Raw genomic sequence first — 26,389 nt, forward strand, 5'->3', positions numbered from 1 at the left:
GCACTATTAATGTTTGGCTGCTTTACACAGCCTATCCTTATCATACTTGGGGTGTTGTAAGTTCACAGTTTGGTCAACGGTTCAAAGAGGTTATTAAATGATTGGCTGTCTTTGATGTGGGACCATGAATGTAAATGTTTGTTTTTCTTAAGGGACTAAGCACTTGGAGGTGATTCAACTATATTGAATAGGCTTTTATGAATGGAAGTATTTGTTTATTATTATGATTGTTGTAATATATATTTAGAATATATTTATATCTTTATTTCATTTCATCTTAACATGGCTCCTGAGGTCTGGCCATGGTGGATACTAGGTGAGTTGCCATGGAGGGTAAGGGCAAAGGGTGTTGGGTGGAGGCGCGTGAGTTAACATGAAGGCTATAAGGGGCAGTGGGGGATGGGTGAGGGCATGAGTTGGCATGGATGGGGCACTGGGAGTGGGAGGGGGATGATGGCTTTTTAGGCGTGAGGACTGGAGGACCTAATATTTAACAAAATGGGGGAGGCAGTGGTATAGTGGTATTGTCACTGGACTAGAAATCCAGAGAGACCCAGGGTAATGCTCTGGGGTTAAAAGCAAAATACTGCAGATGCTGGAAATCCAAAACAAAAACTGAAAATGCTAGAAAATTTCAGCAGATCCAACAGCATCTGTGGAGAGAAAAACAGACTTAACATTTGAAGTCTGTATGACTCTTCTCCAGGACTAATGCTCTGGGGACCTGGGTTCAAATCTCACTATGGCAGATGGTGAAAATTGAATTCAGTGCCAGGCATTACTAAAAGTGAGATGTCAACCTGGTGAAATACAGTACAATACAGTACTACTTGCATGCCAAACAGCATAAGCAGCAAGTGCCATTCAGGCATTTGCTCAGCAATAACCTGCTCAAGGGCCACTCAGCTCCTGACCTCATTACAGCCTTGGTTCAAGCATGGACAAAAGAGCTGAACCCCCAAGGTGAGGTGGGAATGACTGTCCTTGACATCAAGGCCGCATTTGATTGAGTGTGGCATCAAGGAGCCCGAGCAAAACTGGAGTCAATGGGAATCGGGGGAAAACTCTCTGCTGGTTGGAGTCATGCCTAGCACAAAGGAAGATGGTTCTGGTTGTTGGAGGTCAATCATCTCAGTTCCAGGACATCACTGCAGGAGTTTCTCAGGTTAGTATCCTAGGCCCAGCCTGCTTCATTGAAGACCTTTCTTCCATCATAAGGTTAGAAGTGGGGATGTTCGCTGATGATTGCACAATGTTCAGCACCATTCATGACTCCTCAGATGCTGAAGCAGCCCATGTCCAAATGCACCAAGACCTGGACAATGTCCAGGTTTGGGCTGACAAGTGGCAAGCAACATTCGTGCCACACAAGTGCCAGGTAATGAACATTCCGACAAGAGAGAATCTAACCATCGGCCCTTGACATTCAATAGCATTGCTATCATTGAATCCCCCACTATCAACATCCATGAGGTTACTATTGACCAGAAGCTGAACCGGACTAGCCATATAAATACTACAAGGGCAGGTCAGAGGTTAGGAATCCTGTGACAAGTAACTCACCTCCTGACTCCCTAAAGCCTGTCCATCATCTACTAGGCACAAATCAGGACTGCAATGGAATATTCTCCACTTGCCTGGATGTGTGCAGCTCCAGCAACACTCAAGAAGTTTGATGTGATCCAAGACAAAGCAGCCTGCTTGATTGGCACCACATCCACAAACATTCACTCTCTCCACCACCAACACACAGAGGCAGCAGTATGTACCATCTACAAGGTGCATTGCAGGAACTCAAAATGCCTCCTTAAACAGCACTTTCTAAACCCATGACCACGACCATCTAGAAGGACAACAGCAGCAGCCGCATGGCAACACCATGACCTGGAAGTTCCCCTCCAAGTCACTCATCATCCTGACTTGGAAATATATCGCCGTTCCTTCACTGTCGCTGGGTCAAATTCCTGGAACTCCTTCCCTAACAGCACTGTGGGTGTACCTACACCACATGGACTGCAGCGGTTCAAGAAGGCAGCTCACCAACACCTTCTCAAGGGCAATTAAGAATGGGCAATAAATGCTGGCCTAGCCAGCAATGCCTTCATCCTATGAATCAATAAAAAAAGGAAAAAATGCAACTGTGCCTTTAAAACAGCCTCCCTCGGCACTCAGTGTCCCCTATGGCCCCCTTTGATTTGCACCCAGGGGTGGCACGCCCCACTCCATCCCATACCCGCATGACACCCACACCCCCATCCCCGCCAAGTGAAAACATGCCACCCAGGAAACATTTTCCTGCATGCACTGAGCAGGAAATTTCCTGATACGAGCTACCCGACTCAGAAACAAAAATTCAGCCCTAAGTTATTTACTTTCACAATACAATGTTACCTCTCTATTATCACAAGAATATGTGAGGAATGGTATTATATTTCTGTAGGCGATGGTGTGCAATGGCCTGAGCTTGTGATCTCCTGATCTTGGCCATGCTGCCACAGTTGCAATACAAGCAGAAGCTTGGCACCTCCTTAATAAGAAGAGAAAGAAATTGAGAAATGAGTGCCCAGTACCACTTCCACACATTTCCTGACACCAATGTAGCACTTTTAATAAGCCCTGGATATCCCAAAGCACTTCACAACTATCAAAGTATGTTTAAAATATAGTCACTGTTGTGATGTATGTAGCAAAGGATGTTGGCATAATATTTTTGCTCACATATTGCACAAGAAACCTGAAAGGTGATTGGAGAAAATAATTAGTTCACCATAACAGAAAAATGATCAGAGTCCTTTGAAAAGAATTTAAACATATGAGTAATTTCCTGTGGCACTATTTGCGTGAGTAAGAAGTGGTATTGTGCACATAAAGAGATGGTGGAAATAACATTCACAGGGGCCCAAAAACAGGTCGTGTGGGATACTAAAATGGTGCATTTAGCCAGCTTGGAAAATATCAGGAGTCAATTTAGAGATGAAGATTGCTAACGTTGGCAACAAACCAAAGGTCGAGATGACCCAGAGCTCTGTGAGACTGTAGGCCTCCAAGAATTAAAACTATTGTTTGGATTTTCAACAGACCCTAGGCAACTTCATGTGTGAATTTAAATTTATTTTGCAATTTAGATAAATTTGGTATGTTTGCAATTTTAAAAAAATCTACATAAAGTCAACTGAGAGGAAGCCAAAGGAAGTTGGAAAATATATTACTTGAGTAATTTGATCGGTTCATTTTGCTACAATTGCTGCTTTGAGTTAAAGAACGAATAGTTTGAATTTTGAATTGGTTGTGGCTTTTGCTGTTAGCTTTGCACCTACCAGTTCATGATTTCAAGCTCTCCTGCCTACCTGTATTTAAATGAATCAACATGGTTAACTGAGTCCCGTGTACTCTGCATCTGTGACACTTTTAAATATGACAAGTAACATACATATTCCATACACTAGGGTGGACTATATGCAACACTATTAATTATATAGATATATTAGCTTTGAGATTCTGTCATAACTTTGGCAGGAGGTCGACAAAACCCCCTGAGAAACAGCATTAACTGCTGAAAATAGAGAGACCTGGCATCATTTCAGGGCCGTAATTTCCGACTATCCCTCAGCGACTTAATCTAGTGAATAGATTAGCCATACTAAACAATAAAGTCAGAGCTGAATCAACATGGAATGTAGGAAGGAGTGTCACAGTTGAATTTAACAGAGTGGTTGTTGGTTGAGGAAAGGATCAGGCTCTGCCCACACCTACTGGCCGGGTTCACACAGAAAGAGTGGCCGCTTGGACGAGATGCTAAATGACCATTGGCCCTTGGAGGGCCATACCTGAACAAGGCCACAAGTAGAGAAGGATTGAGATGAGAAAATTGACATTAAAAAGGCTCAGAAGCAAATAGATTTTCTTTAATTAGGGAAATTACAAAGTCAAGTGCTGATATTGTTAGATCATTGCAATTATCTTTATTCTCTCACAAGATGTGGGCATCGTTGATTCAGCCAGCATTTGTTGCCCATCTCTAATTGCCCTTAAGAAGGTGGTGATGAGCCACCTTCTTGAACCACTGCTGTCCATATTGTGTAGGAGGTGCACCCAAAGTGCTGTTAGGAAGGGATTTCCAGGATTTTTACCCAGCGACAGTGAAGGAACAGCAATATAGTCCCAATTGCTGTTAAAAACCTAGGATCTTGAGATAAAATCTTAAACAATGGCTTTCACTGCGCCAAGGTAATGGGACTGTCGCAGAATTCTTTAGACCCAGAATAGATGTTAACTGTAAATGAAACGACAGTTAACAAAACACATCTCTAAATCTTCGTATAATTTTTATTCATGAGCATTTTATATATCATATAAGCATATTAAAAGTAGAATGTACTATGTATTTATGTGTTTTTGTATGTATTATGAATGTATGTACCTATATTTTCTAAATGGTCTTAATTTAAAAGGAGTTTAATTTACTTTTTTATGCTCATGCTGTCCATCACTGTTGTGTGCTTTCAGTAGTGAAAACTGACAATTATATTATATAAAATTAAAATTACAGTAATTTAATTCCATTAAGTAAACAACCTGCTTTTCAAGTATGGGAATTCACAATTAATAAAGGGCAATGTATGCTGTTCAGTTTATTTTCCATGTATACTGATAAATTTTTGGACCCAGAAAAATGGGATAATGAGCCAGTGTTATCATCAAGCACCCCTAGATAAGGTGAAAGGTACCTCATACTGCAGATATCCAAACATATGCAGCTGCATCAAAATATGCAAGTCCCAATACACAGGATTTCAAAACAGCCCCATTAAAAAAGAGTTGGATATTAGCAGTAGTGGGTTGGATAGGCGGTGGGTGCAAAGTTTCAGATGGGAACCCAGAAGTTTGTTTATTCTCTTTGACAGGCCCCTACCCAGAAGTCAACATTATTGACAGGTTCAGCTACCAGATGGACAAGGAATACTTCAGAGTAGGCCTCAGCATCAGGCTACAGAAGCAGGGGCCCAATCCTGAGGGCGAGGAGGGTGGGAGAGGTGAAGGTTGTTTGAGCCCTGACTGGATGTGAGGATCTGATCCTGGGGGTCTAATACCTGACCTTGGGAGTCTTCGCATGCAGTGTGTTTGATGGTGGGGGAGAAATTTTGGGGGTGGCCAGGGAGAAACACACCTCCTCCTCCTGGCGCACAAGCAATGCTATAAAGGCACTTACCTTCTCCCTGCAGTGGTCTTAGCCTCCTTTTAGCTGCTGGGTATCCTGACGGCTAGAAACATGGCCGGCTAGGGTTAAACCTGCAAATTTGGGAGTGGGTTGAGTGGCGTCCCCTTGTCCTGTCTCCAATAAACTCAGAAGTGTGAAGGTTGGAGGCGGCATGGGGTCAGGTTTGAGATTTGTATATTTTTAAAATTCTGACCTGACCCCAAGTCACTCCTTTTTAGATGTTAAGATTCAATCCAAAAGTTTAAAAATTCATACACAGTTGTGAGAATTCTTATACAAGTAATAGTAAGACACCCCCTAACAAAATAAGTATAAGATTCCATGTGAGCAACTTTACTTTCAATTTAGTTTATTTTAAAGGTGTGATTCTACAGTCTTGCACTCACAGGGACTGCAGGTCAGAGATGAGGCTATAAATATAAATGATTTCTCCAACCCACACTTCCTGCAAGGATGGCTCTGATGGAAGCCCAGGATCAGATTCACCCCTTTAAGTTCTGAGAGCAGAAACAAGAGATCTGGCTAGTAACATCCCAAAAAAGCAGAGTCAACAAACTCTACAGGCGTGAAAACAGTTAAAGTATGGAATTCCAGAGTCTATTTTGCTCTTATTCAACGATAAAAGACAAAGAATAAATGGGGTGGTTTACTGAGTACATTTCCATGCTGCATCCAGATTATGGCCCTGAGTATTAACATATTCTAATATGACATGGGTAGAAGAGTGCATTTATGCTTCCAAGGTTTCTCTGCAGGGGAATCCACATGGAATTTATTGCAGTACCAACTTGGCAGTACAAATGGAGTGTTAGATTCCTTGACTGGTGTTCAAATTACTCTGCTTAATAAACCACAGGGAATGTTGGAACTTCATCATCATAAGTAGATTTATGTTGCTGTTATATTTATGTTCATGATTTGACATTGGCTAGAGCCCTTGATGCCCCATAACCAAACTTCCTGAGGTTGCAGCAGCTGGAACAGGGAATGCCAGCAGAGTTGTGTACATGAACTCTTCACCTGTGCATGTTACATTTGAACAATGTTCTAATTATTTCATAGTTTTTTCTATGACTAACTTTATTCTAAAGTGTAAAATTAATAAAATAATAAATCAGTTTTGGCAGTAAAAATTTAACTGGAGGGGGCCCAATTTCAGTGGATTGAGAACAGACCTCTCCTGGGTAAATTGGAATAAATGATTGGCAGGCAAGATTGTAACAGAACAATGGGCCAATGAGGCGACTGTTCGGGTACAGTCGAGGTACATTCCCATATAACATCAAAAGAAACATGAGCAGCAGTAAGCCACTCAGCCCATTGAGCCTGCTCCTCCATTCATTGATTTCATGGCTGACCTGATTATGGCCTCAACACAATTTCTTGCCTGTCCTCCATAACTCTTGACTCTCCTGTAAACCTGTCAAACTCAGCCTTGAATATATTCAATGACCCAACCTACGTCGCTCCCTGGAGTAAAGAATTCCAACCCTCATGTTTAAACCCTCAGAAAATAAATTCCTCATCATCTCTGTGTTAAATTAGAGACCCTTTATTTTTAAACTGTGCCCCTTAATTCTAGATTCCCCCATGAGGGGATACATCCTCTCATAATCTACTCTGTCAAGCCCCCTCAATGTTTTATGGGAAGAACTTTCCAGTCAACGAGCGGGAGCAAAGCCTGCTCACCAACACGTAAAATGACGTGCAGTGCCGTCGGGCGGGCGTCCCAATGTCACCGCACGTCATTTAGATTGTCAGTTCGGCGGGTGTGCACCACATCAGCTATGCGCACACCGAACTGTCAAAGGCCTATTAAGGTCATTAAGAAAGTAATTAAAGTTGTTAAGAATGCTGCTCGTCCAACCTTAAGGTTGACGGGCAGGCAAAGATCCCAGGCGGCCTTTGCAATTTTCATGAAACCTCATCCATGGGCAGGAGGAGGTTTCATGAAGAGTTTATTAAGTAAATAAAACATTTTGAAAAAAGGAATGGACATGTCCCAGCTCATGTTTCAGAAGTTAAACTAATCTCCCTGATGTGCCTCAGGGAGATTTCTGCACTCTTTCGTGTGCATGTGCAAAAGAGCGCAGGCCCCGGCTCAAGGAACCCCCTCCCTGCCACACAGGGACCGTTCCTCGGTGTGCGTCACGCTGGGCAACACTTAATTGGCCCACCCACGTAAAATGGCGGCGCGCACCCAATCGGGGACGCCGATTGGGTTCACGCTCGCTCCTGCCCGCCCCTGCACAACCCCGCCCCGATAGGGGGAAAATTAAGCTCTATATGTTTCAATAAGATACCTTTCATTCTTCTAACCTCCACTGAGTATAGGCCCAACCTATTCAGCCTTAACCCCTTCATCCCCAGAATCGGCCTAGTGAATCTCCTCTGAACTTCTCCAATGCAAGTCCTCCTTAACCAAGGCCAAAACTATACAAAGTGCTCCAGGTGCAGTCTCAACAATTCCCTGTATAGCTGTAGCAAGACTTCCCTACCTTTATACTCCATTCTCCTTGCAATAAAGGCCAACATTTCATTTGCCTTCTCAATTCCTTGCCTATTATTACTTGCTTAATTATTACCTATATGCTAACTTTTTGTGATTCATATGCTGTCTTGCAGAATTCTGCACTCTCTGTCCAATTAAATAATATTCTGCTATTCTCTTCTTCCTAGCAAAGTGGACAACCTCACATTTTCCCACATGATACTTCCATCTGAGACCAGTGAATCTCACGTCAGTGGCAGGGAAACTACTGGAGAAAATTCTGAAGGAGAGAATCTATCTCCACTTGGAGAGGTATGGTTTGATCAGGGATAGTCAGCATGGCTTTATCCGAGGGAGGTCATGCCTAACAAATTTGATTGAATTTTTTGTGGAGGTGACCAGGCGTGTAGATGAGGGTAGTGCAGTTGATATAGTATATATGGATTTCAGCAAAGCCTTTGATCAGGTCCCACATGGGAGACTTATAAAAAAAGGCAAATGCACATGGGATACATGGTAGTTTGATAAGTTGGATTCAAAATTGGCTTGCTTGTAGGAGACAGAGGGTGATGACAGAAGGCTGCTTTAGTGACTGGAAGCCAGCATCCAGTGGCGTACCACAGGGATCTGTGCTGAGTCCCCTATTATTCATCATTTATATAAATGACATAGATGACTATGTGGGGGGTAGGATTAGTAAGTTTGCGGATGACACAAAGATTGGCCGGGCGGTTAACAGTAAGGTTGAGTGTCTTGGGCTACAGGAGGATATAGACGGGATGGCCAAATGGGCAGATAAGTGGCAGATGGAATTTAACCCTGAAAAGTGTGAGGTGATACACTTTGGAAGGAGTAATTTGACAAGGAAGTATTCAATGAACGGCATGACACTAGGAAGTTCTGAGGAACAAAGGGACATTGGCGTGTGTGTCCATAGATCTCTGAAGGTGGAGGGGCATGTTGGTGGGGTGGTGAAAAAGGCATATGGGACACTTGCCTTTATCAATTGAGGCATAGGTTACAAAAGTAGGGAGGTCATGTTGGAGTTGTATAGAACCTTGGTGAGGCCACAGCTGGAGTACTGTGTGCAGTTCTGGTCACCACATTATAGGAAGGATGTGATTGCACTGGAGGGGGTGCAGAGGAGATTCACCAGGATGTTGCCTGGGATGAAACATTTAAGAGTTGAAGAGAGGTTGGATAGACTTGGGTTGTTTTCATTGGAGCAGAGAAGACTGAGGGGCAACTTGATCGAGGTATACAAAGTTATGAGGGGCATGGACAGGGTGGATAGGGAGCAGCTGTTCCCCTTAGTTGAAGGGTGAGTCACGAGGGGACACAAGTTCAAGGTGAGGGGCAGGAGGTTTAGGGGGGATGTGAGGAAAATCCTATTAACCCAGAGGGTGGTGACGGTCTGGAATGTGCTGCCTGGGAGGGTGGTAGAGGTGGGTTGCCTCACATCCTTTAAAAAGTACCTGGATGAGCACTTGGCACGTCATAACATGCAAGACTATGGGCCAAGTGCTGGTAAATGGGATTAGGTAAGTAGGTCAGGTGTTTCTCACATGTTGGTGCAAACTCGATGGGCCGAAGGGCCTCTTCTGTACTCTGTGTTCTGTGATCTGCAAAATTTTGCCCATTCACTGAACCTACACATATCCCTTTACAGGCTCTTAGTATCCACCTCACAACTTGCTTTCCTACCTATCTTTGTATCATCAACAAATTTAGTTACAATATACTCAGTCCCTTCATCCAAGTCATTAATATAGATCATGAATAGTTGAGGATACAGCACTGATCCCTGTGGAACTAGTTACAGTGAAAATGACCCATTTATCCCTACTCTCTGTTTCTTGATGGTTAGCTAATCCTTGACTTATGCTAATATATTATCCCCAAAACTATGAGCTCTTACCTTTTATGTGGCACCTTATTGCATGCCTTTTGGAAATCCAAATACACTACATCTACTGAAACCCCTTTATCCACCCAGAATCACAGAAGCACAGAATGGGGACAGCACAGAATGAGGCCATTCACCCTGTCAGGTCCGTGTTGGCTCTCCGAAGGAGCAATTCACATTGTATCGCACCCTGCCTTCTCCCCCTAGCCCTGCAAATTCTTCTTTGTCAGATAATAATCCAAGTCCCTCCTGAATGCCTCAATTGAATCTACCTCCACCACACTCAGAGACAGTGCATTCCTGATCCCATAACTGTTCATAGCATGAAAGAGCTTCTCCCCATGATGCTTTTGCTTCTTTTTCCAATTACCTTAAATTTGTGCCCTTTTGTTCTCAAGTCTTCTACCAACAATTTTTACCTATCTACTCTGTCCAGACCCCTCAGGACTTTTAGTACATCTATCAAATCTCCTCTTAACTTTTTCTTCTTCAAGGAAAATAGTCCCAGCTTCTCCAACCTGCTTTTAACATCTTCAGAGAACTCTAATAAATTTGTCAAACATAATTTCCCCTTCACAAAACTATGTTAACTCGGCTTGATTGTATTATGATTTTCTAAATATCCCACTACTTCCTCCTTACTAATGGATTCCTTCATTTCCCCGATGACCAATGTTAAACTAACTGGCCTATATATTCCAGCTTTCTGTCTCCTTCCTTTCCTGAATAGTGGTGTTGCACATGGGGTTTTCTAATCCACTGGGACCTTTCTAGAGTCTAGGTAATTTTGGAAGATTACAACCAATGCATCCATAATCTCTGCAGTTCCTTCTTTTAAGACCCTAGGATGCAGCCATCAGGTCTAGTGGACTTGTCAGCCCATATTCCCATTAGCTTTCCTAGTACTTTTTCTCTCATAATCATGATTGTTTTAAGTTCCTTCTCTCTTTTGTCCCCTGCTTTTCTACTGTTCTTGGGATGCTTTTTATCATCTACTGTGAAGACAGATACAAAATACTGCTCAAAATGTCTGCCATTTCCCTTTTCCCATTAAATCTCACCCTCTAAGGAACCAACACTCACTTTTGATACTCCTTTATTGCTTACATACTTGTAGCAGCCTTTACTGTCTGTTTTTATATTTCTCCCTATTTTTCTCTCACTCCAATTTCTCGCACTTTATTTTTTTGTCATCCTTTGCCAATTTCTAAGATGTTCCCAATCTTCCAAACCACCACTAATCTTTGCAGTATTGTTCACCTTTTCCTTCACTTTGATACCATTCTCAACATCCTTTGTTAGTTATGGATGATGCATCCTTCACATCAAGACTTATGTCTCCAAATGGACTTCGTTGAAAGTTACGAAATATCTCTTTAAAAACTGCCACTGCTTCTCCACTGCATTACCTTTTAACCTATTTTCCCATTGCACTTTAACCAACTCTGCCCTCACACCCTTATAATTTATTGAAGTTTATAACACAAGTTTCAGAACCACATTTCTCACCCTCAAACTAAATATAAAATTCTATCACATTATGATCACTTTTACTTAGTGGATCCTTTACTATAGGGTCATTAATTAATCTTGTCTCATTACATATAACCATGTCTAAAATAATCTGTTCTCTGGTTGGTTCCAGAATGTATTATTCTAACATGCCATCCTGACTACGCTCTATGAACTCATCCTCAAGGTTACCCTTGCCAATTTGATTCATCCAATCTGTACGAAGATTAAAATCTCCCATGATTATTGCAGCACCTTTCTTTCAAGGTCCGGTTATTTCTTGATTTATATTCTGTCCTGCAGTTAGCTACTGTCAGAGAGCCTATACAACACTTCCAACAGCATTTATTTCCTTTGCTATTTCTTATCTGCACCCAAACTGCTTCTACACCTTGTTCCTCCAAATAAAGGTAATTTTTCACTACTGTGCTGATCTCAAACTTTATTCACAGAACTACCTACCTCCTTTTCTTCTGAAATGTCAAATACCCTTGAATATTCAGGTCCCATCCATGGTCACTTTGCCACCATGTCTCTATAATGACAATCATGTCATGCTCATTTATTTCTATTTATGATGAGGAATTTTCCCAGAATTGCACTAAATGCAGTAGCAGGCGGGTAAAATGGAGTCCTTTCTGCTGACAAAAATGGTAGGTTTTCAATCCGTATCTTCCTGAGCCTGACTCATTATTTATGCGTTCCCGGGAAACATGCCATTTCCATGGTGGGTGGGCAGTTATTTGCCCGCTCACCATCACCCCGTTGTTGCATCATGCCGGCGCTGAGTGCCACATGAGTGCTGTCAACTGCACCTTGCACCTGTGGGAACCCCGAGATCAGGGCGAATCCAATAGCCCTTGAATCCTGGCTGTCCTGGTCCCAGGCGAAATGCACAAAGTTGTATGCCATGTAGAAGATGGCGTCCGTGATCTCATGGATGCATTTGTGAGCGGTGGATTGTGAAATCCCACAGAGGTCACCTGGGGAGCCCTGAAAGGAGACACTGGCATAGAAATTGGCCATCACAGTCACTTTCACAGCCACTGGCAGTGGATGCCCTCTGTGTCCCCTGCAGTAAGTGGCAGATGTGAGCCACCAGGTCCCTAGACATGCACAGACGCCAGCGACACTGGTTCTCAATCAACTGCAGGAATGGCAGGCGGTGTCTATAGACCCTGGGTGTTGTTAGGCGCCGACCAGCCACGGCTCGCTGTCGCTCCTGGGCAGCATGTGCGAAAGCCCCAGCTGCCTTTACTTCATGAGGTTGCTGCTCCTGCCTTTGCACAGCCAGTTGCTTTGGTCGTTCTCTCCTCAGTCTCCTGTGGTCTCTGTAGGCCATCAGGCATACAACTAGGTCACCAGGATCCACGATCCTGATGTGGTCCTCCTGCAGCATGAAAGGGACGTGGTTATCATGGCTGTACTCAGCACCATTCCTGGCCCTGTGTGACTGTCCCTTAATGCTTCCTGGAGAGTGCTGGTCACTCCTCGGATGGCCAGAGATGAGCGCGTTGCATGGCTGCCCTGCCAACCTGCGACATGGGGGACACTGGTCCAAACCAGGATGCTGAGATTGCAAGCGGCTGTGAGCATGGCCAGCATTGACAAGGAGGTTGTGCAGTCCAACTGCTCTGCGGCCCAATAAAGTGATGGCAGACTTGGAGTCTGTGTCGGGGGTGTGGGAGGGGGTGCGGGTGGGGGGTGGTGTAAGGTATGGAGCACTTGGTGGCCCTTTGGTGCCTCCATGTTGCTTGCATAGGTGGGCAGTCTACGAGCCTGATCCCAATCATATCACTGTGGCTGCGCCTGATCTGTCTCAGTTGCAGAGGCATGGTCAGTTTATACAGGTGTCCCTATTGCATGGCCACTCCACTTGCTTACCCTGCCCCCCACCTCGGTTGCCTGTGCGCGGGATGCAGTGCAGGGATGCACTTGTCTGCCCCTCCCCCTCAGCAGTTGTCTCCGAGGCTGGCCAGCACTTGCCCCCAGACACCATTCGTGCCCCCCCCCCCCAGCAGTCACCTCCAGAGCCAGGTATCAGTTGCCTCTGCCCACTAGCACCCCTGAGGCCTATAAACAATGGGTGAGCTGTGGGGAACGCTGCTGCTCTCTCACCTCAGTTTCCCCAAAGTGAAGGCCACCAAGTGTATATTGCCTGTGTGCTGTTGTGAAACATGTCGTGCTTTCCTGTCGATGTGGATGGACGATATGACAGGGTTGCAAGAGCCTGGTGGGATGGCCTTTTAATTATACACTCATATATTACAATTAGCTCCCCGCTGACCAATGGTGGGTAAACGGCCTGCCGTCGGTGGGCTGAGTGGATGATTGCGACCTGCCTTCACGCCATCGTGAAGTAGGTCATACCACATTTTACACACATGCCACCTATCACATCCACTGCCAGCGGGCTCAGTAATTTCCACCCAGGGTGTCCACCAGCCTCTACCTGCTACAGCTGCAACACATCACCTGCTCTGCCATCTTTATTTTGTTTTATTTAATTAATTAAGTTTCAAGTTTAGAAATATAGCTCAACTAGTTATGCTATAAATTTAATATAGTACTTATATCACCCCAGTACCAGCTTAAATTAATGCCCTAGTTCAGAGAGGGAGGAAAAAAAGCCTTAAAATTCACTAGTCACCTTTCTGCTCACCTAATTAATGTCCCTAGAAATCAGCTCTTGGATCTTGCTGTCTCTGGTCCCTCTCTTGGACCAGTCCTTTTTGTAAAAAGACCAGATAGCACCATCTCCCTCACCAAATTCCCAGAGTTAAGCACTCAGTCTTGCTGCACTCAGACTCAAACTGGATCTTCATGCACCTTACTTTGTCCATCTGCTAAACACCCTGTTTTTATACTTTCTGATATTTTATACTTTCTGATATTCCAGTGAGTTCCAGTTTTAACTGGCTACCCAGTTAACTAACTGGAGCTGCCTCTAACAGTGAACTTGTTTATCACTGACTAAGTCTGAAAAAAACGGCAAGTTACTGTTTCAGTTAAATTAAACGCTAAATGCCAACTTAGAAAGAGATCAACCCTTAAAGTTCCCTCACTTACCAAATTCCCAGTGTTAAATATTCAATGCCATTGCACGCAGTCTTGAGCTTGACCTTTGTGGTATGAGGGGACATACAGAGTAACCACAAAGCCAGAGCTCCCTGGATGACAAATGACATCAAGAGTAAGACGAAGGAGACAAAGTGTGTATATGACAGATATCAGGTTGACAATACAAGTGAGAACCAGGCTGAACTTGGAAAATTCAGAGGAAATTCAATGAAAAAAGAAAGAAGGGAATGACAGAGCATAAAAGTGAATCAAGAAGTCTCCTTTGGCATATCAATAGTAAAAAGGCAGTGAGGAGGTAGTAATCTTTCTTTGATATGGTGATGGTGGCAGAGAACTAGAGAATTGTAAGTGTTACACCCTTATTCAAAAAAGGCATAAGAATAAACCCAGCAACCCATCAGGTTGCCAGTTTAACCTTGGCCCTTAAAAAGATTTTAGAAAAGATAATCCAGGAAAATTTAGCCATCACTTGGGCAAGTGTAGGTCAATTAAGGAATGCCAGCATGGTTTTGTTAAATGCAAATTGCCTTTTAGCCAACTTGATTAAGCTTTTTTTTTAATGAGATACCAGAGAGTGCTGATGAGGGCAATGCAGCTGAAGTGGGCTTCCAAAATACATTTAATAAGTTACCACATAATAGGCTTGTCATCAAAGTTGAAGTCTATGGACTAAAAGGGACAGTAGCAGCATGGATACAAAGTTACCTACATGACAGGAAACTGAGAATAGTTATGAACAGTTGTTTACTGGATGGGACAAAGATATACAGCATAGTTCCCTAGGGTTGGTATAGGTACACTGCTTTTCTTGATGTATATTAATGACTTAAACTTGGGTGACAGGGCAAAAGTTCAAAATTTGCAGATGACACAAAAGTTAGAAACATTGTGAACTTTGAGGAGGATAATGATAGACTTCAACAGGGTGTAAACAGGCTGGAGGAATAGGTGGGCACAAGGCATGTGAAATTTAATGCAGAGAAGTGTGAAATGATATACTTTGATAGGAAGAATGAGAAGAAGCAATGTAAAATAAAGAATACAATTCTGAAAGGGGACACTGGAGCAGAGGGACCTGGATTTATATGTACACAAGTAGTTGAATATAGCGGAGCAGGTTGAGAAAGTGATTAAAAAGGCATATGATCCTGGGCTTTATATATAAAGGCATAGAGTACAAAAGCAAGGGATTTGAGGAACCTTTACAAAACATTGATTCGGCCTCAACTGGAGTATTGTATCCAGTCCTGGGCACCACGCTTTAGGAAGGATGTGAAGGTATTGAAGAGGGTGAAGAAAAGCTTTACAAGAATAGTTCCAGAGTTCCAAAGACTTCAGTTACGAGGATAGATTAGAAAAGCTATGGTTGTTAGAAACATAGAAAAGTTATGGCACAGAAAGAGGCCATTCAGCCCCTCATGTCTGAGCCAGCTAGAAAAAGATGAAAAAGGAACTAGCTGCTCATTTTAATCCCATTTTCCAGCACCTGGTCCGTAGCCTTGCTGGTCACAGTACTTCAGATGCAGATACAAGTACCTTTTAAATGGGTTGAGCAAAGTTGAGTTGTTCTTCTTAAAGAAGAGAAGGTTGAAAGGAGATTTTGTGTAAGTGTTCAAAATCATGAGGGGTCTAGAAAGAGCATATAGGAAGAAATAATTTCCATTTGCAGGAGGGTCGAGAACCAGAGGATACCCACTTAAGGTGATTAGCAAAAGAGTCAATGGCGACATGAGGAAAAACTCTTCAGTGGTTAAGATCGGGAATGCACTGCCTGAGACTGTGGTAGGGGTAGGTTCAATTGTGGCTTTCAAAAGGGAATTGGATAAGCACCTGAAGAGAAAAATGTTCAGAGCTGTGGGGTAAGGAGCAGGAGAGTGTGACAAGCTGAGTTGCTCTTGCAGAGCCATCATAGAATCAACAGGTTGAATGGCCTCCTTCTGTGCTGTAACCATTCTATGATTTGATTCTATGATTTGTGGATTTTAAGGTAAGGACAGAAGATACGGTTGTGAAAAATGAATGTTTTTAAAATATTTTTGGGGAATATTGTGTTATTTTCTGGAAAAGGTAGTTTTTGTGTGTGTATATGATTTAAGTAAGCTGGGCAGAGAGCAATAGGAGCCAGGTTCTCTGGGGAGGTTGAAACATGAAAAGGATGGAGGTGTTAGGTTGAGGTACAAGTAAATAGGTTAGATCTAATCTTTGCATTTTTAGATTAGTTGAGAGCTTGTTTGAATATCAAAGGGGAGTCAGAGGCACCAAGAAACATGTTTGTATTTGCAAGGGTTCCACAGGTAAACAGTAGTGGGATATTATATTCTATTGACCCAATAGCAAAGACAAGATAGATACACGAAAGTTTTTATACTTGGAAGGATTGGAGTTCAAAGAGGTGTGAGAACAATGGAACCTGAGATAAAAAGGGGGGAAAGGCATTTTAGAGTTACTATGGAGCTGTAAGATAGAGCTAGGGATAACTGTTGAGTTGGGAGCTGTTGAGGTAGCAGATGGAGTTGTTGAGTTGGGAGCTTTTAACTCTGGGCTGGTAGGAGATGCCATTTGAATCAGCCATTCAGTCAAGCCAGAAAAGTCTTGGGCTGCAACAAGCAGTTTTATTCTGAAGCTTGATTTCCACAACAGAGTGGAAGCGAGTTACAGGTCATGTAGTATGTCTTTTTTTTTTAATTAACAATTTTTAATGTCCTGGTATTGTCACACGTGCAATGTGGAGGCTTAATGGTCTTGATTTTGTGATCCTGTTAGTTTCTCTTTTCCCTCCTTCACCGTTTTGCTCCTTGCCCGGTTGCCTCATAGATGCTCTCAGCTCCTGCCTCTGGTTCACCTTCCTGCCTGGCGGCCGGATCAGCACCTGCCTTTATTGAAGCTATGGCAGTTTACCTTGGGTAATATTTCTGGATTTCTTATACTTAAACGTCTAGAAGGGAATGTTGCCTCAAAGGTGTTTACTTGTAGGTCTGATCAAGTGGAGAGTCTTTTTGAGGGAAATGTTTGTAAGACTAACCTTAATTGTGCAATTGCGATCCTGTGTGCTTAAGTTTTCTTTTATTCTTGTTATAACAATTTTACTTTTAATTTTTATAATCCCAAAAGTGTTACTGGACCCCTTACTGCTCAGATCGGTACATCATCTTCCCATTTTTAGAATACAAAAAAAAAGCCAAGCCAAGTTTCCCTCTGGGATTTAGTTTGTGCAATGATTAACACTGGCTGTGGTCATAACAACGATGCATTCCTTATCCTTCTTTGGTACCTAAATACAGCCAGGATTTTCAGAGAAGGTCATTCAAGTTGTAAGACTGGATTCCCTCAGCTGTTCCATCGATTCACCCACCACCAACCCCCCGCCCCTGCCGTGCCTACATTCTGCCTTTTGAAGGCAATTTAACTGAAAAGGGTGGAGATTTTACATATGCTGACAGTACCCACTTCTCCAGTTCATAGGGGCATGGCACAATACTGGATGGATTAGGCCTAACAAGGTGAGGCTTATTACCTCTAGAAGGGTAGGTGTGATCTACCAATGCCCACACTGATGACCTTCACCCCAGCCAATAAAAGGTGAGAATATATATATTTTTTAATATATGGATCAGCCCCCTTACCCAGGGGTGGACCAAGTGTAGAGGGAATGTGTTCCATGGAAGAAGGGTTGGTCACAGCCCAATGATCCTATGCAAATGTGGTGCCCTCCCAATAATCACACAAACTTGCCCACTGGCAGGCACAAACTTGGCACTGCTGCTGGCACCATTGCCTGCACATTCGCATTGCTTAAATTTTTAAAGTAACTACTGTTGTTTTGGGATTCGAAAGAAGCTCAAGTAATCATGAGCCTCGTCAAAAAATCATTAACACTTTCAGTGTTATTTTGAATTCACATCTACTCAGCTCAGCTCTTCAAGTGTAACGTGACCCGTGTCAGAGGTGTTAGAAGCACATTCATCTATTATGCAAATATGGTAGGCAACACCTTTACTTCAGCAAATTGTTAGGGTTGCTTCTGTTTATTTACAAAGCAAGGGAGATTTAAAATCTTGGATAAAATAGAATTAAGGGCTTTTTCCTCCCTTGGTTTGCAATTTTTCTTAATTGTGTGAGAGCACATGACACTACTGTGCATCTGGGAGTCCTAATTAATCATACCTGAAAGTCAGTGAGGCTTCCTGCTGTCTGATATCTGTATGCATTTAATCTTTCAGCAGTTCACTTGGCTTTGTCAGCTGTCTTGTGCTGTTTGAATTATGTTGTAGTAAGCCTTTTGAATTAAATATTTTTCATCATTCTTAATAAAATCCACATTTCCTTTGTCCCTGAAAAGTGGGTGCTCTGAAGAATGGCTATCGACTTTAACTCCATTTTGCTCGCCACGGATCCTGCTTGACTTGCCAAGTATTTCTAGCGTTTTCTGTTTTTATTTCAGATTTCCAGCATTCACAGTATTTTGCTGTTGTAAAAGCGTTTGAATCTCTCAGTCAGGATGCTGTGGCTCTCTAGGACTTACGCTCAAAACCGAAGTTCTCACGTCAATGTGGTACTGAGGGAGTGCTGCATTGTTGGAGGTGTAATCTTTTGGCAGAAGCGTTAGGCCGAGTCCTTTCTGCCTCCCCAGATGACATAAAAGAAGACCAGAGAGCTACCCCAGTGCCCTGGTAAATATTTCTCCCTCAAGCAACATGATCTAAAATAAATTAACTGGTCATCAATCCCACTTGTCATTTGTGGGTCCTTGAGTGCAAAATGACTGCCCATATATGCCCATGTAACAGTGCCTGCAGTTCATACGTGATTCCTTCAGTGTGAAGTGCCTTGGAATGTCCTGGCTGTGTGATGAGACACCATAAAAATGTGTATTTGTTCATTCTTTGTCTGATGGCTATCGTGTGGAGCCCCAGCATTTCATTTCCTTTTGTCAGAGGTTGGATCTCTGAGCTGAAGCTCAGGAATATTATAAAATACTTGACAAAAGAATGGCTGCAAATGTAATAAGTCAAGAAAACTGGCATGCTGTTAATTTAAAAAAGTCTAATCTTGGGCCCAGGAGAGGTCTTGTGGCACAGTGGTAGCATCCTTATCTCTGGACCAGAAGCTTTGGGCTCTAGTCCCACTTCAGGGCTTGATGGCCATGGAAGGTGTGCTCATAATGTGGCCAAATAGGTTAACTATCAGCCTGTAAATCTTCTTTTTTTTTTGCAAAAATATACTTTATTCATAAAATATCTTCAACCACATTCCAAACCATTTCAAAATCACCATTAAAGAAGTACAATTCGGTTCAACTTTTACAACACGTATCACAAGGTGCGTCAGTACAAACAATGAATATTACAATCATTTGCAGACATTCATTTTGAGCTGTACAGCCCGAGGGGCTCCACACAGTTCCCAGCCCCTCGGTGCACTGTGGCTGAAAGGTCTTAGGCAGCAGCGAAAGGTCTTACCCATTGCGCCTTTGCGGTGGCTGCCCCAAGCTTTAGTGCATCCCTCAGCACGTAGTCCTGGACTTTGGAATGTGCCAGTCTGCAACACTCGGTCAGGGACAACTCTTTGCGCTGGAAGACCAACAAGTTTCGGGCAGACCAAAGAGCGTCTTTCATCGAGTTGATGATCCTCCAGCTGCAGCTGATGTTTGTCTCGGTGTGTGTCCTGGGAACAGCCTGTAGAGAACAGAGTCCTGTGTCACAGAACTGCTCGCGATGAACCTCGACAGAAACCACTGCATCTCTCTCCAGACCTTCATTGCAAAGGGACAATCTACAAGGAAGTGAACAACGGTCTCTTCCCCACCACAGCCACCTTGAGGGCAACGTGCCGAGGGAGTGAGACTCCTGGCGTGTAGGAAGGATCTGACGGGGAGGGTCTTTCTCACCACCAGCCAAGCTACTTCCTGGAGCTTGTTGGAAAGTTCTGGCTATGAAGCATTCTGCCAAATGACTTTGACAGTCTGGTCAGGGAACCATACCACAGGATCCACCCTCTCCTATTCCCTCAGGGCCTCTAAGACGTTACGTGCCGACCACTGCCTGATGGACTTGTGGTCAAAGGTGTTTCTCTGCATAAATTTTTCGATGAGGGACAGGTGGTATGGCACGGTCCAACTACTTGGAGCGTTCCACAGCAGCGTGGCCAGACCCATCCTTCGCAACATTGGGGACAGGCAGAACCTCAGCACGTAGTGACACTTGGTGTTTGTGTACTTGGTGTCTACGCACCACTTGATGCAGCCACACACAAAGGTGGCCATCAGTATGAGGGTGATGTTGGGCACGTTTTTTCCCCCTTTTTCTAGAGGCTTGTACATCGTATCCCTGCGGACACGATCCATTTTCAACCTCCAGATAAAGTGGGAGATGGCTCAGGTGATCGCCACCACGTAGGAGTGTGGAATGGACCAGTCCTGTGCCACATACAGCAACAGTGAGAGTGCCTCACACCTGATGACCAGGTTCTTACCCGCAATGGAGAGGGAGCATTGCTCCCACATGCCCAGTTTCCTTTTCACCATAGACACTCGCTCCTTTCAGTTTCTAACGCGTGCCCTGGTCCCTCCGAACTATATCCCCAGCACTTTCAGGCCGTCAGCCCTGACAGTGAAGGGGACAAAAGATCGGTCAGCCCAGTTCCCGAAGAACGTGGCCTCGTTCTTCCCACGATTTACCTTGGCTCCCAAGGCCAGTTCGAACTGGTTGCAGATGTGGATCAGTCTGCGCACCGACAGCAGATCCAAGCAGAAGACAGTGACATCATCCATGTACAGGGAGACTTTGATCTGAGTGCCTCCACTGCCTGGGATCGTCACTCCTCTTATGCCCAGATCCTTCTTGATGGACTCAGCAAATGGTTCTATGCAACACACAAAAAAGAACAGACAAGAGAGGACAGCCCTGCCAGACTCCAGATTTAATCAGAAAGCTATCTGATTCCCACCCATTGATTGAGACTGCACTGCTGATGTTAGTGTAGAGCAGTTGGATCCAATTGCGAATTCCCTCCCCAAACCCAATTTTGGAGAGCACATCCATCATGTAGGTGTGCGATATTCTGTCAAAGGCCTTCTCCTGATCTAGGCTGATGAGGCAGGTATCCACACCCCTGTCAGAGATCTTCCTACCCGGCACAGTGCAGGTCTGATCAGGGTGGATCACCAATTCCAGAGCGGATTTGACCCGATTGGCGATGACCTTGGACAGAATCTTATAGTCCACATTCAACAGTGAAATGGATCGCCAATTTCTAATTTCCTCCCTTCCCCCCTTGTGCTTGTAGATGAGGGTGATGATGCCTTTCCTCATGGATTCTGACATACTGCCAGCCAGGAGCATACTCTTGTACACTTCGAGCAGGTCTGGGCCGATCCAGTCCCACAGAGCCAAATGCAACTCCGCCGGCAAGCCGTCGCTTCCGGGAGTTTTACTCTTCTCAAAGGACTCAAGGACCTTAGTCAGTTCATCAGGAGTTAGCGGTTTGTCCAGGCTCTCCCGTATACTGTCATCTAAGACCTCCGTGATAGAGGACAGGAAGGGCTGGGAGGTTGTGCTGTCTGTGAGCTTCACGTCATACAATCCGACATAAAAGGATTTGCTGATCCTCAAAATGTCGGACTGTGATGACTTTACTGAGCCGTCTTCTTCCTTCAGGCTGCTGATCACAGAGCTCTGTCTGTGTACCTTTTGGAAGAAGAAACCTGAGCACATCTCATCCTGCTCCACGGAGCGCACTCTGGAACAGAAGATGATCTTGGAGGCCTCCGAGGCAAAGAGCGAGGCTTGGAGTTCCTCCTTGACATCGACCCCCATCGACTGCAACCGGAGCAGATTCTGCATGTTTTTCTGGAGTCAGGACATTTCCCTCTGTTCCTTTCTAGCTTTCTGGGTGCTTTTGAGAATGAAAAGTCTCTTGATGTTTCCCTTGATCACTTCCCACCAGTGTGTCAGGGACTCAAAGAGGGGTTTCACTGTTCTCCAACCTTTGTAATCCCTCTTGAGCTCCTCAATGTTCTCGGTCAGCAGTTGCACATGTAGCTTCCATGCCCCCCTGCCCACCCTCTGGTCCTTCTCTAAGTGGCAGTCAGCCAGTAGGAGGCAATGGTCAGAGAAAAACATCGGCTTGACGTCGGTGGATCTGACTGCGAATGCACGGGACACAAACAGGAAGTCCATCCTGGAACGGTTTGGCCCGTCAGGCCGCAACCAGGTGTATCTACGCTGCGCTCCGTCTGCAGGGTTGCTGAAGACGTCGTGCAGCTTGGCATCCTTCACTGTTTCCATCAGGGATCTGGACGTAGCGTCCAATCTGCTGTCGGCCCTGCTGGATCATCCAGCCGCATCAATGATGCAGTTGAAGTCACCGCCCAGAATGACCGGCCTGGAGGTCACCAGCAGCAGTGGGAGCTGCTGAAAAACCTCCAGCCACTCGGCCCCTTGTGACGGGGCGTAGACGTTAATTAACCGGAGTGGAGCGTTCTTGTACATTACGTCTGCTACAAGGAGGCACCTGCCCACCACTTCCTTAACCTCGGAGACGGTGAAGTTGCCTCCCTGCAGCAGAATACCCAGGCCAGAGGAACAAGAGTCGTTTCCTCCCGACCAGATCGATGGCCCATGGGACCACCATCGTGACTATTGCCTGTAGGAGCTGAGGTGCGGTATGGCACACTCCTGCAGAAACAACTGGTCAGCTTTGACCTTGGCAAGGTAGTCCAAGGTCACAACACATCGCGTAATAGATTTAATGCCACGCACATTTATGGATACAATCTTTAAAACTATTTTAAAGCATTTATTCTCTTACCTAACCTGTTGTCTCTGTGAGTCCCAGACCCGTAGTCTGCTCCTTCATACCCGTAGTGTGCTCAAATTGCCTCACTTTGTTTTGGGCTGAGGAAACTGTCCTGAAACTCCCCATTGTCAGTGTTCTGCTCGGGTGGCATCTGGGGGTCCGTGCAGAGAGCGGGGTTTGAAATGACCTTCGTGGGAGAAGCTTCTCCAATCATCTCCCCCTCAGGGGCGTTGCTGCTCCCAGCTTCCCGGAGCTGGGGTGCGCTGATCGCCTCACAGATTCCTCTGGCTGTGGTGCACTGGCCTCTTCGGGTTGTAGGCAAAGTTGGGGTGCGCTGGTCTCCTCATTGCCTCCAATGTTCTGGAGCTCGTGTGTCTCGTCCTCCAACTCCCTAGAGCTTTGCCGCTTCTTCTGTCGGTGCCGCCCTGTCACTTCTTCGTCCGAAGAGCTGCTGCCTTTGTAATCCGTGTCGGATGGGAGATGCCTCTTGCCACTTGTCTGGGAAATGGCTTGGTTCCTTCTTAGCCCCTTCTTCCTTTTGGCTCTGTTCACTGTCTGCCACTCCCCCTGCTGCTTTTCCACTGCTGCCTCCTCTTCCTCCATTGATTCGCTCTCCTGAGGAGTGGGAGGTTCAGGGGGCAGTGCTGTTGATTGGCTGTCTGTTGCCTCAATCTTTTCCTCCACCTTGTCTCTCTCTGTGTCCTCCTTTGTCCTTTTGTTCTCCCTGGGGGCCTTGGTGGTTGGAGTGACATGAGGCATTTCTTCTGCTTCCCCCTCGTTGGCTTTGGCTGCCTGTGCATAAGTACGGCAGCGTTTTGGGGCAGGTCCTTTAGAGGTGACCTGCCTCGCCACACAGGTTGCAGCACTTAGCCTGTTCGCAGTCTTTTGTCTGGTGCCCTTCCTGTTTGCAGTTCTTGCAGAGGACGGCGCTGCAGTTGGCCGTCACATGACTAGCCTTGCTGCATGAGTGATAAAGTTTGGGTTGCCCAGCGTAGACAAGATTTCCCCGATAGTGAATCTGGAAGGTGGCTCCCTTACCGTCGGTCTTGAGCGTGACCTTAACCTGGCGTTTGCACGTCTAGATCCCCAAATCATCTCTAACCTCGGTGCAGCTCCCAACCTTGTCGAAGTACCTGGTGAGGAAGTTGAGCACGTCAGCGACAGGGACATAGGGATTGTAGAGATGCACCGTCACCACCCGGTCCCGTTGCACTGGCAGAGCAAAGAGCGGCTCCGCCGGTCAGGATCTTCATCTCCAGCAGGTCTCTCTTCTCCTCGAACACCTTCAGGAACTTGACGCAAGCTGCCACTCGCTTGAACGTCACATCGAAATATCCAGCGCTGGGGAAGTCTTGAAGGCAGTAGATTTCCGCAGCTTCGAATCCACACGCCTTTAACAGGATCCTCTTGGTGAAGAAGGCCCGATCCATAGGTGCTCCTCCTTCGCTGTCCTTCACTGTGACTCAGAGAGTGTTAGGTACCCCATGGTATGGGGTTCGATTGGTTATAGCATTTGCTTCACGACCTTGCCCTGGCAGAACCATGATCATGGTCTCTCCCCTGCCAGGTAAGTATCCCCTGCCAGGTAACTATCAGCCTGTAAATCTTCCAATACACCTGATGACAGGTGGTAAGAGCAGGAGAGTTTCCTGGTCAGCCATTGTGGTAATCTGAGGTGCAATACACCTTTAAGAGAATGTGAGCAGATTGACCACATGACTGTAAGACCCAATTGCTGTGTAGCGCAGGCTACAATACTAAGGATAGTTTAGAGTAGGGTCTGGTTGGAGAAGCACACATCATGTTAGTGCTCTGTTGTCTATGTAAATAAGTAGCATGTGCTTCATCTTATATTGGTCTCTGCGAATTTAATATATTGTTGCCAACTCACCAGCCGTTGGATAGGTGTGCAATCGTGTTCACAAGCAAAGCAACCCAACAGTAGAACATAATAGCCATGCATCAGAAGGTAACGGCAAACTCTGCAGTACTTTGCCAAGCATAATCATGGACCAATCCAATGGAATTGTTGCCAACCCCGTTTTAGGATATGGTACTTGAAAGAGGAGGAGGAATCTTCGGCCTAAACTGAAGAATGATGCAACTTAAAAAAAAGAACTTACCGGCTGCTGATTCATTATCACATTAAAATAGAACACAAACAGATAACAAAACAGGAGGAAAAATATTCATTTGAAATAATGCATGAGATAAAACACACCTTGCAGCTCCAGCCATTCCTCTCTTGGGAAGCACTTCCTCACACCCCCAGTATGAAAAGCCACTCTTGACACTGCAGGAGAAGGGAGCACAGAACTTGGGAGAAACAGAGAAGCAGGGGTGGCCATCCAGTCATTGTCACACTGACCATTTCCGAGGAGGCGATGATGGAAATCAGCAGAATGATGGAGTGCAGGGCCATTGAAGTTCTCCCAAATATCTGATGACAGAAATAGATATCACACAACACACACTCAGTTTGAATTGAAGTATGATTATCTGCACAATAAAGACATTGAACTCTTTCTTCATGTCAGTTCTAATTCATGTCTTTCGTTGCTTAAAGTCTCTTTAGGTAGGACCTGGAGTGAAAGGAGGCTGAGGAGTCCTCAGAAGAGGTCATTCACTTAGCAGCACTGACACAAGACATCATGTGTGCCCTCCACCAGTTCCTAATTACACACTTCAGATGGTGAGCCAGTTATCACAAGTGATAGGGAGCAGGTCTTGGAGATGGGGAACACAGTGGAGAGTTCCTGTCAGAGGGTGCAGGACCCTCCAATCCCTGCTCAGTTGAATGCAAAGGCTGAGCCTCGGGAGTCATCGATGAACAGGTCTATACTGAAGCAACTGCAGAAAATGCCAGCATTTCTGGAGACACTGAACACCATTGGAGAAGTCTATCTCAAAAGAGTGTCATGATGTCTCCCTTGCATTGATGTTCACCTCCTTGGAAAGAGAGGCCACCTGCATGGATAATCAGATATAGTAGAGAACTGAATGAAGAATGGCCCTTTACAATAGCCAGGACATTCAGACTGCCAGTTTAAGTAGGATGGAAGAAAGCCCCATCTTGGCTGATCAGTCCCTCAGTGAAGTGCGGCAAGTGCTCTTCAAATCTTGGCTAGCAGTGCAGGTGGGCCATAAGAAGAAAGATGGAGAAAGGGCACAGGGAAGCATGGACTCTGCTCAAGGTGCTTTCATTCTTCCCCCACCACCCCACCACTCCACCACCATCCCATTCAGTCAGAGCTGCACATGTTGCCTCTGTTCCCAATGGCCCAGTTTGCCCCTGTACAAGTGCAGATGCAGCAATCTTTGGCAGGGTCCTCATGGGCTCCAAACCCAGAGGATGTCAGCCACAAGCAACTCATGCAGAGGAATG

This window comes from Carcharodon carcharias, chromosome 13, assembly GCF_017639515.1.
Source record: "Carcharodon carcharias isolate sCarCar2 chromosome 13, sCarCar2.pri, whole genome shotgun sequence".
Classification (NCBI taxonomy): Eukaryota; Metazoa; Chordata; class Chondrichthyes; order Lamniformes; family Lamnidae; genus Carcharodon; species Carcharodon carcharias.